This window comes from Prionailurus bengalensis, chromosome D4 (assembly GCF_016509475.1).
Source record: "Prionailurus bengalensis isolate Pbe53 chromosome D4, Fcat_Pben_1.1_paternal_pri, whole genome shotgun sequence".
Lineage (NCBI taxonomy): Eukaryota > Metazoa > Chordata > Mammalia > Carnivora > Felidae > Prionailurus > Prionailurus bengalensis.
The window spans coordinates 1,686,162-1,701,603 of NC_057359.1; the positions used below are offsets into that span (position 1 = coordinate 1,686,162).

General features: G+C 42.3%; 1 protein-coding gene across 3 annotated transcripts in view; it reads left to right on the forward strand.

Moving 5' to 3' along the window:
• PTPDC1 (protein tyrosine phosphatase domain containing 1) overlaps nucleotides 1–15,442 on the forward strand; it is a 63,985-nt gene that overhangs the window by 13,280 nt on the left and 35,263 nt on the right. For 2 of the 3 annotated variants that reach the window (XM_043566854.1, XM_043566856.1), the window contains exon 1: nucleotides 9,841–10,056. The exons of the other annotated variant lie outside the window; for it this stretch is intronic. The gene's annotated coding sequence lies outside the window, so the exon portion shown is untranslated. Of the gene's footprint in view, nucleotides 1–9,840; nucleotides 10,057–15,442 lie in introns of those variants that run through there. 3 annotated transcript variants of the gene reach the window in all.

Sequence of the window (15,442 nt, forward strand, 5' to 3'; positions counted from 1 at the left end):
ACGCCTAACTAACAAAGCACCTGAATGGTGAAGTGGGTTTCCCGACCACCATGATGTGTGAGAGGGGCCCCCAGGTAGGAGTAATCTTCTTTAACAGAATTTTAGCCACAGAAGAAGCATTGGCCTGTCTACAAGGGGAAGCTTCGGTCCGGTGGCAAAACATACAGACCACGACAAGAACATGTTTCTTTCCCTGAGGTAGGGAAGCCGTATGAGATCCATTTGCCAAACCTCAAATGGTCCGTCGGGCGGTTCAGAGTCTGGGAGAAGTGCGGTTTTCCCTGGATTATACTTTGGATGTGGGACAAGCAAAGTAGGCACCCTGTTATCTTTTCCGCACCTGTATTGGTCCACGAATGCCATCACCGTGTCAGGAGACCAGTGGTTGAAAGCACGTACAGTGGTGAGCAGCGGGGATTTTGGAACTTCTGTGGGCAGATTGTTATTTGGTCCACACCAGAGTTCTCTCTTACTATCAAACCAACAATGACTAGATTTCTAATACTGTTTTTCCTTTTCTGGGGCCAATTTTTGGGGTCTCTGGTCAATTTTTCCAAATTATCATTTGAGAGAACATCCCTTTGGACCAGGGCAGAGGTCTGGCTGTTGGCCTCCGAGAGAACAGCATTTGGGGCAGAAATGTCAGTGAGGTGGTTTCCTTTGGCCTCCAGGGACTCACGTCTGGAATGCCCAGGAACCTTGGTAATGGCCAGAGCAGCCCTTAAAAATATGGCACGTAATATATTTAGATACAGCCATTTAAAATTTTATCTCCGTTGGAGGTAAACCTCGCTGTTGCCATACTATTTCAAAGTCCTGAGTTACTTACTGGAAGGGCTACCAGCTCTCGATATAAATGCCTGTGGTTTTACCCCTGGCCAGGGTATCCAGCTCGAGTCCGGGCATGTAACTCAGCCTGTCTGGCTGAAGTAGGCAGAGGTAAAGGTGCCCCCTTAGTGACTTCAAAAGGGGTTCCAGTAGCACTCCCAGCACGATATTTACCATTTTCATCCTTTAAATAAGAACCATCAGTGAACCATTAAAAGTCTGTATTTCATCTGCAGAGAAATTCCTGTAACTTGTCACAGGGCGTCAAAAGGTGATGTGTCAACATCGAGCAGTCGTGAGGGTCTTGTCAATGAGGGAGGAGAGAGGAATAGTGGGGTGAAGGCTGTTGCAAAAAGGAAGAGTCACATGAGGAGCGGTTAGCAGGAGGATGGTAAGTGAGGCGACTGGCTGAAGAGTATTGAGTGTGGGGAGAGTTCAGGAGGGCTTCCACTGCATGGGGCACAAGGATGGTTAGAGGGGACCCCGTGACTATTTCCGCGGTGGCCTAACCAAGAGGGCAGTGGCAGGAATGACTGGGAGGCAAGGGGGCGGGGGGGGGGGGCATCCCTGAGCCACAGGTTCAAGTTGTTGGCTATAATGCCCTACGGGACAGCAGTGGTGCCCGTGATTTTGGGGTGAGCGCTCCAAGGGCATTCCCTTCCCTCTCACATACCAAGAGGAAAAAGGGGAATTGAAAGGGCGTCCAAAGACAGGGGTTGTGTTAGGCTTTTCCCTAAAGTCCCAAAAGCTGTGTCATCCTGATCTTTCCAAATAACAGGGTCAGGTTGGTTGATTTTCAGGAAAGCGTGTGGAGGTTGAGCTGTAAGAGAGTTTGGAGTCCAGTTTTGACGCAGTCAGCTAGGCCAAGAAAACCTCGTAATTGGTGCTGGTTTTAGGTTTAGGGATGTTCAGGGTGCCCTGAAGTCGGCCTGGGTCCAAATCTAGCCCTGGTTCTGAGGTCAGGGGCCCTAAGTATCGAACCTGAGTTTGAGCAAACAGCAGTTTTCCTTTGGTGACTTTATGTCCGTTTAAGGCCAAAGCTTTGAACGCATGAACGTTGCCTTCCTGCGAAGAGATCTGGGAAGAGGGGCAGAAGGGCGAATCCTCTGCGTATCGGAATGAAGTAGAGCCTGCAGAACGCTTTCTGTCGTCTGAATCGGCTTTTAAGTTTGTGAAAAGTAAGGACTCTGAGAAACCCTGGGGCATGACTGTCCAGGTGGATTTTAAGTCTTCCCCAGTGAAAGCAAAAATATATTGGCTGTCCTTATCTACTGGAATACTAAAAATACACTGTATGCATCAATCACAGTGAAAATTTTGTTTTCAGTGGGATTGGGTGTCGGTACGGATGGGGGTTAGTGATAGTGTGACGTATGGTGTGGAGATCCTGGACAAACTTTTCGTCCTCAGCCATTGAGTTTTCTCGCAGGTAAAATAGAAGTATTACAGAAACTAGTGCAGGATCACTGAGGCCCTGAGCCTTGTAACCTTGTGTTATGGGCTTGATGCCTTGAAGGGCTTCTTTATTTAGAGAGTATTGGTTAATTCTGGGGAGAGAGTTTGGAGGATCTGTTCGAATCTTGATGGGAGGTGCACTGTGGATTCTGCTAATATCAGCTGAAGGTTTTGCCCATGAGGAGAGTGGTAGCTGATCTAACAGGGACAAAAGATCAGTGTCTTTGGACTTAGCTCTAGTTAGCTCGGAGAAGGAGCAAACAGAAGACGTTGAAGGGTCATTTGACTTACCGATTTGGCTACTTTGATTGCTGCTGTCAAATTCTAGGATTATTTCCCCCTTTGGGGAGGAAGGAGTCGCAGCATGAAATTTTTCTAAGACACCTCAGCCCAATCAGTGAATGGGCAGAGGAAGGAAGGAGAAAAGGGCGTGTGTCCCTCAGAGGGCCCAGACGGAGGGAGTGGGTTCAGGGACGGAACCTGCTGAGGTTTATTGGAGACCCCGCTCCGTGAGCTGTCCCAGTGCTCCGAGGGGAGGGCTGCTTGGTGGTGGTGGGTGGAGCACCGAGAGTCCAGACAGGCAGAGATTCACTCCCAGTCTGGAGAGTGGTTCCTCCAGGTCGATGAAGAGGGGGGATTGGGAAACGCCAGGAATTCCGTGGACCCCCCCCCCCTCCCTGGGAATGAGGAGGATATTGGAATAGGTTGGCTAGAGGGTCGAAGGTGCCTGGATCACTCCAGTTGGCAACGGTCTTTCCGCAGTGTCCTGGCCCTTTGCAGTAAGAGCAGAAACCATGAGACTTGGGTTTTGTTTCGGGGCCTCCATTCGCTGGAGCTGAAAGTTGAGAATTTTGTGGTCTTCCTTTTAGCAAGCAGGTGTGCAATCCAGTAGTATTAAGTAAATTCACATTGTTGTGCAAGATAAGTTGTATTTTCATTTTTATTAGTTTAAAATATTTAAAGATGTCTCTTGAGACTTCCTAACCCATGTGTCGTTTACAAGTATTTGTTCAACTTCCCAATATTTCTAATTGTGGAGCCATCTTTCTATTACCGATTTCTGCTTTGGTTCTGATATGCCACGAAGCAGGACTTTGTGACACTCCTATGTTTTCACGTTGTTAAGATGTGTTTTATGTGGCAGCAGTGGTCTGTCCGGTGCTGTTCCGTGTGCACTTCTGTTGGTGGGTGAATACGTACCAATTAGACCAAGCCGATTGGGAGTGCTGTTCAAGTCACCTGTATTCTTACTGATCTTCTGCCTGCTTGATCTGTCAATTTTTTGGAGAAGAGTGTGGAAGCCTCCAACTATACTTGGTGGATTTATCTATTTCTCCTTTCAGTTCTGTCAGTTTTTTCTCATGTCTGTAAAGTTTATGTTTTTAGTTCTTGCATTTGGGTGTATGATAATTTTGAGTTAATTTTTACATGAGGTATGAGATGTCATCTGAAGTTCACGTTTTTTGCACATGGATTTTCAGTGGTTCCGGCACACTTTGTTGAAAAGAGCATACTTTTTCTACTTAATTGCCTTAGCATCTTTGTCAAAAATGAGTTGTCCAGCGGGTGTGGCTATGTTTTTGGGTGTTCTTTTTTGTCCCATTTATCTGACTTTAAGCTACTACCTCACTTTTTATTACTGTTGTTTGAAAGTAAGTAGTGTTAGATAGACAACTTTTTCTTCTTTTTCAATGGTGTTTTAGCTACTCTGGATCCTTTGCATTTCCATATGTTTCATAATTGGCTTTCAGTTTCTACAGTCCCCATAGGATTTTGGTTGAAATTGTGATGGCTGTATTGGTCATTATGGGGAGAATTGATATGTTAACTAGGCTTTTCAACTATGAACACAGTAGATCTTGCCCTTCCTTTTAGGTCCTCTTTAATTTTTCTTAGTAGTGCTTTATAGTTTTTAGTATTCAAACTTTTTACCTCTTTTATCAGATGTAGCCCTAAATATTTCTTACTTTTTGATGTTATTATGTTTTCAATTTTAACTTCATTACTTATCCTTATTATGTAATATGTGATTGGTTTTTATATACTGATATGTATACCTGCTAAATTGACTTATTGTTTCTAATAGATTTTTTTGTAGATTGCATCAGATGTTCTACATAGATAATATGTCATCCTTGAACAAATATAATTATACTTTTTCCTTTTCAGTATGAAAACCTTTCACTTTTTTTTTTTTTTCTTGAATTATTGCTCTGGTCTCCATACTGCGTTAAATAAAAGTGACAAGTGTGGATGTGCTTGTCTTGGTAGAAAATACATTGAGTTGAGGGGTGCCTGGGTGGCTCAGTCGGTTGAGTGTCCGCCTTCCACTCAGATCATGATCTCACGGTTTGCAGGTTGGGCCCTGCATCAGGCTCTGTCCTGATAGCTTGGAGCCTGGAGCCTACTTCAGATTCTGTGTCTCCTCTCTCTCTGCCCCTCCCTACTCATGCTCTGTCTCTCAAAAATGAATAAACATTTAAAAAAATTTTTTAAAAAAGAAAATACATTGAGTTGAATGAAATCTCAACGTACCAAAGTTTGTGGGCCACACCTAAAGCAGTGCTGAGAGAGGGAGCAAGGCTGGTTCAGTATTTGAAAATCAGTCAGGGTAATCCACTATATCAACAGGTTAAAGAGGCAGAAATTATACATTTATATCAGTTGATGCAGAAAAAGCATTTGACACAATTAAGCGTGACCATTATTAAAATTCTCAGAATGAGGTGTTGTCTGGGTGGCTCAGTCAGTTAAGCATCCAACTCTTGATTTCGCGTCAGGTCATGATCCCAGACTCATGGGTTCGAGCCCCTCATTGGGCTCTGTACTGAGCATGGAACCTGCTTAAGATTCTCTCTCTCTCTCTCTCTCTCTCTCTCTCTCTCTCTCTCTGTCTCTGTGTCTCTCTCTCTGTCTCTCTCTCTCTCTTTTTCTCTCTCCCCCTCCAGTACCCCTATCCCTCCTCCCCACATATGCACTCCCTCTCCCTGTCTCTAAAAAAAAAAACAAAAAACAAAAAACAAAAAAAAACAAAACCTACCAGAAAATTAGGAGTAAAAGGGAACTGCCTTGACTTGAAAAAGAGCATTTTTAACAGAATTTATAGAACTAAAACTATAATTCAAGCTTATAGAAATAAAATTGTTTTTGTGTATCATTCTTGTATCTTGCCAACTTGCTGAACTTGCTTATCAGTTCTAGTCTTTTTAGTGGATTCCTTACAACTTTCTAAATATAACACCCTATCTGCAAATAGAAATAGTTTTACTTCTTCCTTTCCAATATGTAAGCTTTTTATTTCTTTTTCTTGGATCATTGCACTGATTGGAACCTCATTACAATGTTGAGCAGACATGGTGAGATTACATATCCTTGTCTTATTCATGATCTTAGGAGAAAGCCCTCCATCTTTCTGTAGATCATGATGTTAGTTGTGGGGTTTTCATAGATGCCCTTTATCAGGTTGAGAAAATTCTCTTCTGCTAGTTTATTGAGTGCTTTTACCTTGAGAGGATGTTGGACTTGGAAATGCTTTTTCTGTGTCTATTGAGATGATCATGTGGTTTTGTCCTTTATTATGTTGATGTATTACATTAATCGATTTTTTAATGTTAAACCAGCCTTACATTCCTGAGATAAATTCCACTTGACCATGGTGTATATACTTTTCTCTATGTTGTTGGGTTCAGTTTACTAACATTGTTTAAGGCTTTTTGTCTCTGTATTTGTAAGGGATGTTGGTCAGTGGTTTCTTGTGATATCTTTCTGTGTAATACTGTACTTATCGAATCAATTATGACAGTCGTCTGTTTTTGAAAGAGTTTGAAAAGGTTAGTGTTAATTCTTTAAATGTTTGGTAGAACTCACCGGTGAAACCATTTGGGCTTGGTTTTTCTTTGTGTGAAATTTTTGAAATAATTTAATTTCTTTACTTCTTGTAGGTCTATTCAGATTTTTTATTTCTTCATGAAGGTATTCTTGGTAGTTTGTGTTTCTCTAGTAATTTGTTTCATCTCACTATTTGTTGGAATATTTTTCTTCTTAGTATTCTTTTATAATCCTTATTTCTGTAAAGTTAGTTATAATGTCCCTTTTGTTATTCTTTAAGTTTATTTTGAGAGAGAGAGAAAGAGCGCGCATGCAGGTGGGGTAGGGCAGAGACAGAAGGGAGAGAGAGAATCCCAAGCAGGCTCTGCACTGTTAGCACAGAGCCCGACAGAGGGCTCAAACTTACAAAACATGAGATCATGACCCAAGCTGAAATGAAGAACCAGACGCTTAACCAACTGAGCCACTCAGGCACCCCATGTTATTCTTGATTTAGTACTTGAGTCTTGGTTAGTCTAGCTGAAAATTTGTCAATTTTGTTGATTTTTATAAAGAACCATATTTTGGGTTCATTGATTTACTCTTTTATTTTTGTTTTTCTCTATTTCATTTATTTCCACTGTGTTCTTTTTCATTTCCTACTTTCTGCTTGCTTGGGATTCATTTTGTTCTTTTTTTTCCCCAGTTACTTAAGGTGAAATAGTAGGTTATTGATTTGAGTTCTTTCTCCTTTTTTTCCCCCCCAGCAGACCATAATCTTTCCCTTTTTTTCATACATGCAGTTATATCTCTAAATTTCCTTTTTAAGCACTGCTATAACTGGTTACCCCACAAGTTTTGATATTTTGTATGTTTTCATTTCATCTCAAAGTAATTTATATTTTCTGTTGTATTTTCTTCTTTGACTCTTTGGTTGTTTAAATATATATTTAGCTTTTATATATCTATGACTTCTGTTGTTAACTTCTAATTTAATTTCATTGTAGTCAAAGAAGATATTTTCTATGATTTAATTCATTTTTAATTTACTGTGATTTGTTTTATGACCTAGGATATGGTCTACTATGGAGAATGTTCTATGTGAACTTGAGAAGAATGCGTGTTCTGCTTTTGTGGACTTGAAGTGTTTTGTAAATGTCTGCTACAACTAGGTAGTTGTGGTATTCTTTAAGTCTTCTGTTTCCCTGTTGATCTTCTGCCTCATTTTCTCTCTGTTACTGAAAGTGGAATATTGAAGTCTCCCAGCTATTTTTGTTGAATTGTCCCATTTCAACACAACCTCTTCAGGTTTTCAGTTTTACTTTGTGTATTTTGGGATTCTGTTCTTATGTGCATGGATATTTAGTCATTATATCTTCCTGATGAATTGTTTTTTTTTTTTTTAATGTTTTTGTTTATTTTTGAGACAGAGAGAGAGCGTGAGTGGGGGAGGGGCAGAGAGAGGAGGAGACACAGAATCTGAAACAGGCTCCAGGCTCTGAGCTGTCAGCACAGAGCCCGACGTGGGGCTCGAACTCACAGACCTTGAGATCATGACCTGAGCTGAAGTCAGACGCTCAACCGACTGAGCCACTCAGGCGCCCCTGATGAATTGATTTCTTAATCATTGTAAAATGTCCTTATTTTGCCTCAGATAACAATTATTGTCTTACAGTGTTCTGTGAGGTATTAGTATAGCTATCTCAGCCATATTTTGGTTACTGCTTACATGGTATATATTTTTCCATCTTTTTTTCTGCCAGCCTGTGTCTTTGAATCTAAAGTGAGCCAGGTGTCAAGGGGTATCTCACTGTTTTCATTTGCATTTTGATGACATATGATGTGGAGCATCTTTTCATGTGCTTATTTTCCATCTGTATATCTTCTTTGGTGAGGTGTCTGTTAAGGTCTTTGACCCATTTCTTAAATCAGATTGTTCTCTTATTGTTGAATTTTAAAAGTTTTTTGTATATTTTGGATAACATTTCATCATCAGATGTGTCTTTTGCAAATATTTTCCCCCAGTCTGTGGCTTGTCTTCTTATTCTCTTGGCATTGTCTTTCACAAAGCAGAATTTTTAAGTTGGGTCCAGCTTATTTACTTTTTCATGGGTCATGTCTTTGGTGTTGTATCTAAAGAGGCATCACCACACCCAGGGTCATCTAGGTTTTCTCCTGGTTTATCATGGATTTATAGTTTTACATTTTATGGTTCGGTTTGCCATCCATGTGAATTAATTTTTGTAAAGAGTATAAGATTGGTGGGGCGCCTGGGTGGCGCAGTCGGTTAAGCGTCCGACTTCAGCCAGGTCACGATCTCGCGGTCAGTGGGTTCGAGCCCCGCATCAGGCTCTGGGCTGATGGCTCAGAGCCTGGAGCCTGTTTCCGATTCTGTGTCTCCCTCTCTCTCTGCCCCTCCCCCATTCGTGCTCTGTCTCTCTCTGTCCCAAAAATAAATTAAAAAAAAAAAAAAAAAAGAGTATAAGATTGGTGTCTAGATTTTTGTTGTTGTCGTTATGTGGATGTCCAGTTGTTCCAGCACCATTTGTTGAGGAGATTGTCTTTGCTCCGTTGTTCTGCTTTTGCTCCTTTGTCAAAGATCAGTTGATTGTACTTCTGTGGGTTTGTTTCTGGACTCTCTATTCTGTTCCATGGATCTATAGTTTTGTTCTTTTGCCAATTCCACACTGTCTTGATTACTGTAGCTTTATAGTAAGTCTTGGAAGTTATGTAGTGTCATTTCTCCAGCTTTGTTCTCCCTAAGTATTGTGTTGGCTATTCTAGGTCTTTTGCCTCTCCCTATAAACTTTAGAAATATTTTTAATGATATCCATAAAATAACTTACTGGGATTTTGGCTGGGACTGCCTTGAGTCTATAGACCAGGTTGAGAAGAATTGGCATCTTGACAATGTTGAATCTTCCTAGCCATGAACATAAATATCTTTCCATTTATTTAGTTCATCTTTGATTTTGTTTATGAATGATTTGTAGTTCTCCTCATGTAGATCTTACCTGTATTTCGTTAGATAGATCTTTTAAAAAATCCGTTCTGCCATTCTTTTACTTGGTAGAATATCTGATCCATTTACATTCAATGTAACGTAATTACATTACTGATAAATTACTGATAAATTAGAATTTATACCTACCGTTTTTGTATTTTTTTGTATGTCTGAGGTCTTTTGCATTTCTTTATTCGTTGATTCTTGCCTTCTTTCATGTTACATATTTTTTTTAATACACATTTTCAGTTCCCTTTTTGTTTCTTGACTATGTATTTTGAGTAATCTTCTATGTGTTTACCCTGGAATTACAATTAGTATCTTAGCTTAAAACAGTCTAATTCAAATTAATACTAGTTTAATTTTAGTAACATACAAAACCTTTGCTCCAATATACCTTCATTCCTTTCTCTCTCTTTTGTACTATTACCGGCATTCAGTTCAAATGACATCTTTATACATTATAAGCTCTTCAAGTCATTTTCATAATTAGTGCTTTATGTAGGCATCTTTTAAAACAGATAAAAGAGTTTTATTTATATGTATTTTTATAATGCTTATTTTGTGAGCTTTTTTGTTGCTCTTTCTTTGTCTGGATTCAAGTTACCCTTTAGTGTCCTTTATTTTGGGCTGAAATACAGTATTTCTTGTAAAGCAAGACTGATAACAAATAACAACAAATTCTGTTTTGTTTTTTTGAAGTTTGTTTTTAAATCTGGAGATGACTTAATTTCTCCATTTTTTTCAGGAAGAGTTTAGCTGCATGTGGAATTCTTGGTTGACTGTCTATTTCTTTCAACACTTGGAAGATGGCTACCTCCCTGTTCTCCATCTTTCTGAAGAGACACAGCTATGTGTTCTGCAGAATATGCATGGGCATATTCTGGGCTACAGCTTCCTCACCTCTGGTTTATTGTCCTCTTTAGTTCTACCTGCTTTCTTTCCTCTGGGAGCTTACTAAGGTAACTAGTTCACCGATAACCTCCTCCTGCTTCTTGCTCTGTGGGGTTATTCTTTTTAAAATTTCTTTGCATTGGGGTCTTAGGAGGAAGAGAAAGCTAGAGTATGAGAGTGTAAGAGAAAGCTAGCTTAGTCCACTACTTAAACCAGAAATTCTATGTATCTTCCTGTAGAAAGTTTGATCTAAGCCTTTGAAGATCCAGGAGCCACACTCCCGCTTATGTTTTAAGTCACCCAGACTTGTCACCCAAGTACTGAAATATGTTTCACAGAATAGTTTTTTCTTAGGGGCGCCTGGGTGGCTTAATTGGTAAAACGTCCAACTTCGGCTCAGGTCATGATCTCACAGTTTGTGGGTTCGAGCCCCGCATCAGGCTCTGTGCTGACAGCTCAGAGCCTGGAGCCTGCTTTGGATTCTATGTCTCCCTCTGTCCCTCCCCTGCTTGTTCGTTCTCTCTCTCTTTCTGTCTCTCTCTCAAAAATAAATAAACATTAACAAATTTTTTTAAAAAGAATAGTTTCTTTTAGAGAAATAGTTCAGGAAGTGAAGAGGTAGAAAATCATGTTATCTTCTTAGTCTATAAATAAGGATAGAAAAGTGAATAACAAACTGTTTTCCTCATTATTTTAAGCTTTTCATGTTGAACTACCTGAAATTGAAAAAGTTGTAAACAGCATGTCATATAAATGTATTTAAATGTGAACATAATTTTATATCCACGCTACTTATATATTTACTAAAAAGGAATATTTAGTTAATGAACATCTGTTGGTTAAGAATCCAAATTAGGCTGAGCAAAGTGGTGTGGTATCTGGTGGCTGCTGTGGGGAGTGTTTCTTCCTGTGGATACCACCGGCATAGCAGTGACCTGATTCCAGGTGATTGCTTGGTCCAAACTAGGATGTTGGTGGGAACATTAGTACCCAGGGCTCACCCAGGTATGTGAAGCTTTTTCTAGGTCTGGTTGATGCGGTGGGGCTTCTTAATGTATTTTGGGATTTTGTGAAGGTTGGTGGAAGAACCGTAAAAGGAAGCCTTCATTATGTGACTGCTAAACAGAACCCGGGGGCCCTGCATTCACAGTAGCCTCCATGAATACCTGCTGTTATGTGAATGCAAGCTGCTTGTCTAATGCCGCATTCTCAAAGCATCACTGGAGGGGCACCTGGGTGGCTTAGTCGGTTGGGCGTCTGACTTCAGCTCAGGTCATGATCTCACAGTTCGTGAGTTCGAGCCCCGCATCGGGCTCTGTGCTGACAGCTAGGAGCCTGGAGCCTGCTTTGGATTCTGTGTCTCTCTCTCTCTCTCTCTCTCTCTCTCTCTCTCTCTGCCCCTCCCCCACTCATGCTCTGTCTCTCTCTGTCTCTCAAAGATGAATAAATGTTAAAAAAAAAATTATAAAAAAAAAAAATAAAGCGTCCCTGCAAACTAGGCAGAAATGCAGATTCTCAGCCCTACCCACACCTACCAAGTGGAAATTCTGGGAGTGAGGCCCGGCCGCTGGGCTTTTAAGAGAACCCCTCTGATGGGTGTTGAGTCAGGAAGGGTTGACATCTTGATGAGTTTAGAAGTACCTGTGGTGGTGACACTGATGTGAGTGAGGTGTGTTCACATCTGTGGGGATCATCCTGGTGTGGCTGTTTGTGGGAAAAGGCTAGGAGCGTGGGAACCCTGCTTGCGAAGATCTGCTTCACCTATTGTTAACGTCGCACCCATTGCCTTATCGTAATGTGTTTTCTGGAGCATCTGAACCAGACAGCATACTTCTTCAGATGATGCAGCGGCAAGGGTCCTGCTGTGTGTTGTTTTTCCTGATCAGTGATGAGTCTCCTGAGAGCCCAGGGACCTTCCCAAAGGTGCAGTGCAGGTGTGAGATCACAGCAGCCCGTGAGGTTCAGGCAGACTGCCAGCTCTTTCCCAGAGGACCTACCTTGCCAGAAGGTCTGGAGGGGCTTCAAGAAGGAAAAGGCACCTTTTAAATGTTGCCTGCCTGCCCCCAGGTGATTTGAGGAGAAAAAGAATTTCATTCAGTTTCCTCATTTTGTTTGAGTTTGCAGATTCAGAAGTGAGGATGTTTCCATTTAAAAGAAATAAGGTTTTTCATTTGTTTTACTGCATATGGACTCATAAAAAGTGCTATAATTCTTTAAGGACAAAATACAAGTGTGGTGTCAGGAAGCATCCGGGCCCCTAGGTAAATCTGCAGTCGGCCCTGCGTGATGAAGGGATGTAATAAAATATGTAATTGGTGTTAGGGAAAACATCCTGAAGGAGAGGAAGTTGAAGTTCAACAGACCCACCCCTTCGGGAATTAGAAGGGACACCGATCTGTCAGGTTGAAGACCAGCAAGGGGTTGGAGATGTAGATGTGATCAGGAAAACTAAGATAAGGAAACAGTTCCTTGTGTTTGCATGTGGTGCTGTAACCTGAGACAGGTGAGGCATAGCTGCTATTTCCCCTTTACAGCGATGTCAAATGACAGTGGTGCTGGTGGTCATGACCTTTGAATGGTTATTCGTGTATTCATTCACTAAATCTATTGAGCATGTACTGTGTGCTGGGCCCTGTTGTATACAGTAGTTGACAAAGCAGACAAAACTCTGCCTTCGTGGAGCTGACCTCCTAGTGGGGAAGGCAGATAATAATGTAATAATAAGGATAAATCAGTAAATTATGTGCCATATTCCATGTTTTCTTCAGAAGTCCTGAGGACACGGAAACAGAGGGGAGCTGGTTTAAATCGTAAACAGGGTGGCTACGTGGGTTTGAAGAGAAGGGTGGTGTGACCCGGGTGACCCTGGCTGCTGTGTTGAGGATAGACTGAATTATGAGTCGGGCACGGAATTAGGTCTGTATACAAGATCGTGGGGCATCTTTACGGTGACCGCAGACAGATGTGAGGCTCAGAGGTGGCAGTGAATGTGCTTACGGTCGCAGAGCTGGTAAGTGCCAACAACCCTCCATCGTGGAGGAGCCCAAACATGTGAAGGAGGTGTGTGGTTGACACCTGCCTTTGGGACAGCAGTGCATTGAGATTTGGATGAAGGAAGGATCAGCCAAGTGTCTGCACAGAGCAGAACGAATGTGAAAGTCTTGCTGTGTGAATAGGGAGGTCTGAAAAGTTTCTTGGGAGCCAAGGAATTATCAGCGCCACAAAGTTAGAATGCATACAACATTGCATTCATTGCTTTGCATGCAAACAGGGGAGTTTCCTTTATTCAGTGCGAGGTCTTTACTGTTGAGAGGCTGTGTGTGTATGGTGGTGAAGAGAACAGACTGTGGAATGAACGTTGTGAATTCAGATCCCAGCTCCACCATTTAATAGCCTTGGTTCTGTAATCTGCAAAATGGGAATAATATATGAACCTAAACATGTTTTTACCATATGGTCCTGTGGTCGTGGTCCTTGGTGTTTGCCCATGGGAGCTGAAAAACCCACGCCTGCACAAATAGGCTGCACACAGATGTGTACACAGATGTGTACACAGATGTGTACACAGATGTGTACACAGCTGTATTCATAATTGCCAAGCCTTGGTAGCAAGTAGAATATCCTTCAGCAGGCGGCTAGATAAGCAGACCGTGGTCCGTCCAGATAATAGACTATTACTCAGCACTAAGAAGAAATGGACTGCTGGCCACAGAACATGTGGAGAAGCCTTAAATGTGTGTCACTGAGTGAAAGAAGCCAATCTGAAAAGGCCACATACTGTATGATTCCAATTACTTGACATTCTGGAAAAGGTAAATCTGTGGGCACGGTGAACAGATCAGGAGTTGCTGGGGTGGGGGTAGGGGTGACTGAATGGGGCATGGAGGATTTCCAGGGCAGTGAAGATTCTCTGTGTGATCCCATAGTGACAGATACGTGTCCTTATACATTTGCCCAAATCCAAAGAATGTCCACCACCTGGAGTGGTGCCTTAGGCAAGCCGTACATCTGGGTGACGATGACGTGTCCGTGTGGGCTCATCGGTTGTAGCGAAGGTGCTATCTGCTGGGGGTGTCGACAGTGGAGGCCGTGCACGTGCGGGTGGGACAGGGGTGTGCAGGGCTTTTCTGTGCCTTCCACGTAGTTTTGCTGTGAACCTAAAACTGCCCTAATAATAAACTGTGTTTCTGATTGGAGTAATGGTAGTACTTCCAAATGGTGTAGTGGTGAGGGCTCCGAGTTACAACAAACAAGGCACTTGGAACGGTGCCTGGCTGGAGTCAGCCTACGTGTTTATTATTACTAACAGATTATTCACAAGCATGAAAGTGTTTATGTAGCTGTCCTGTGTTCACTCATATACTTGGAAATGTCTATTTTTGCCCACACAGACTTAAATTTCCAGCCTCAAATTCTTCTACCATGATTGCTGTGTAGAAGATAATCCGTTGACACGTTTCTTTAATGTGGGCAGAGGGCCTCTTACGTCAGGAGGAGCTGGACGGAGTGTGGGCAGATAACGTGTTCTGTTCCTCAGACATCCTGAGGGTGGGCCGCGGGCTTGCACTTCCCACAGGCGCCCGAGAGGACTCCGAGCCCCAGAGCAGGTGGGAAGGGTGACGCCACACCCCCGACCTCCTGACTTCTCAGGGCTGTCCCCGTCAGCTCTCCCAGAAGTACACACGCAGGCTTTTTGTGCGGAAGGCGGAACGGAAGGCAGTGACCTCAGAACCCCTCAGGCTGTCACGGAGCCTGGCTCTTGGGCCAAGTGACTTTTTTATGAAGTAGAACATTCTTTATGTCAAACTCTTACTCGGTGACGACTCTTCCTAACAGTATGAGTAATCGTCCATTGCTGCTCTGAGTTTTTTTTTTTTTTTTTTTTTAATTTTTTTCTTCAACGTTTATTCATTTTTGGGACAGAGAGAGAGACAGAGCATGAACGGGGGAGGGGCAGAGAGAGAGGGAGACACAGAATCGGAAACAGGCTCCAGGCTCTGAGCCATCAGCGCAGAGCCTGACGCGGGGCTCGAACTCACAGACTGCGAGATCGTGACCTGGCTGAAGTCGGACGCTTAACCGACTGCGCCACCCAGGCGCCCCTGCTCTGAGTTTTAAGTATTAGGTACCAATTAGTGAGCCTGTGATTAATTCTGAATTTTCAGTCATTTCGAGGGACTTCTCGAGATGAAAGCAAATTGCAGGATAGAGTGAGCAAAATATCTGTTATTAGCAGCAGGAAATGAAATCAAATAAGAGGATTGTGCAGTGAAATGACAGGATCACTCTTCAAACCCTCTTTCTCCTGACTCTCCAACCAGGCACACAAAATCAGTCCAGCTGTGGATGCAGCTGATGGTTCAGAAATCTTCTTCAGAAGGTCAGCCATTACCAACTGCTGGCAGGACTGTTTTGCACGTCATGAAGGCAGTGCTTTACAGACTCTTGTAAAAT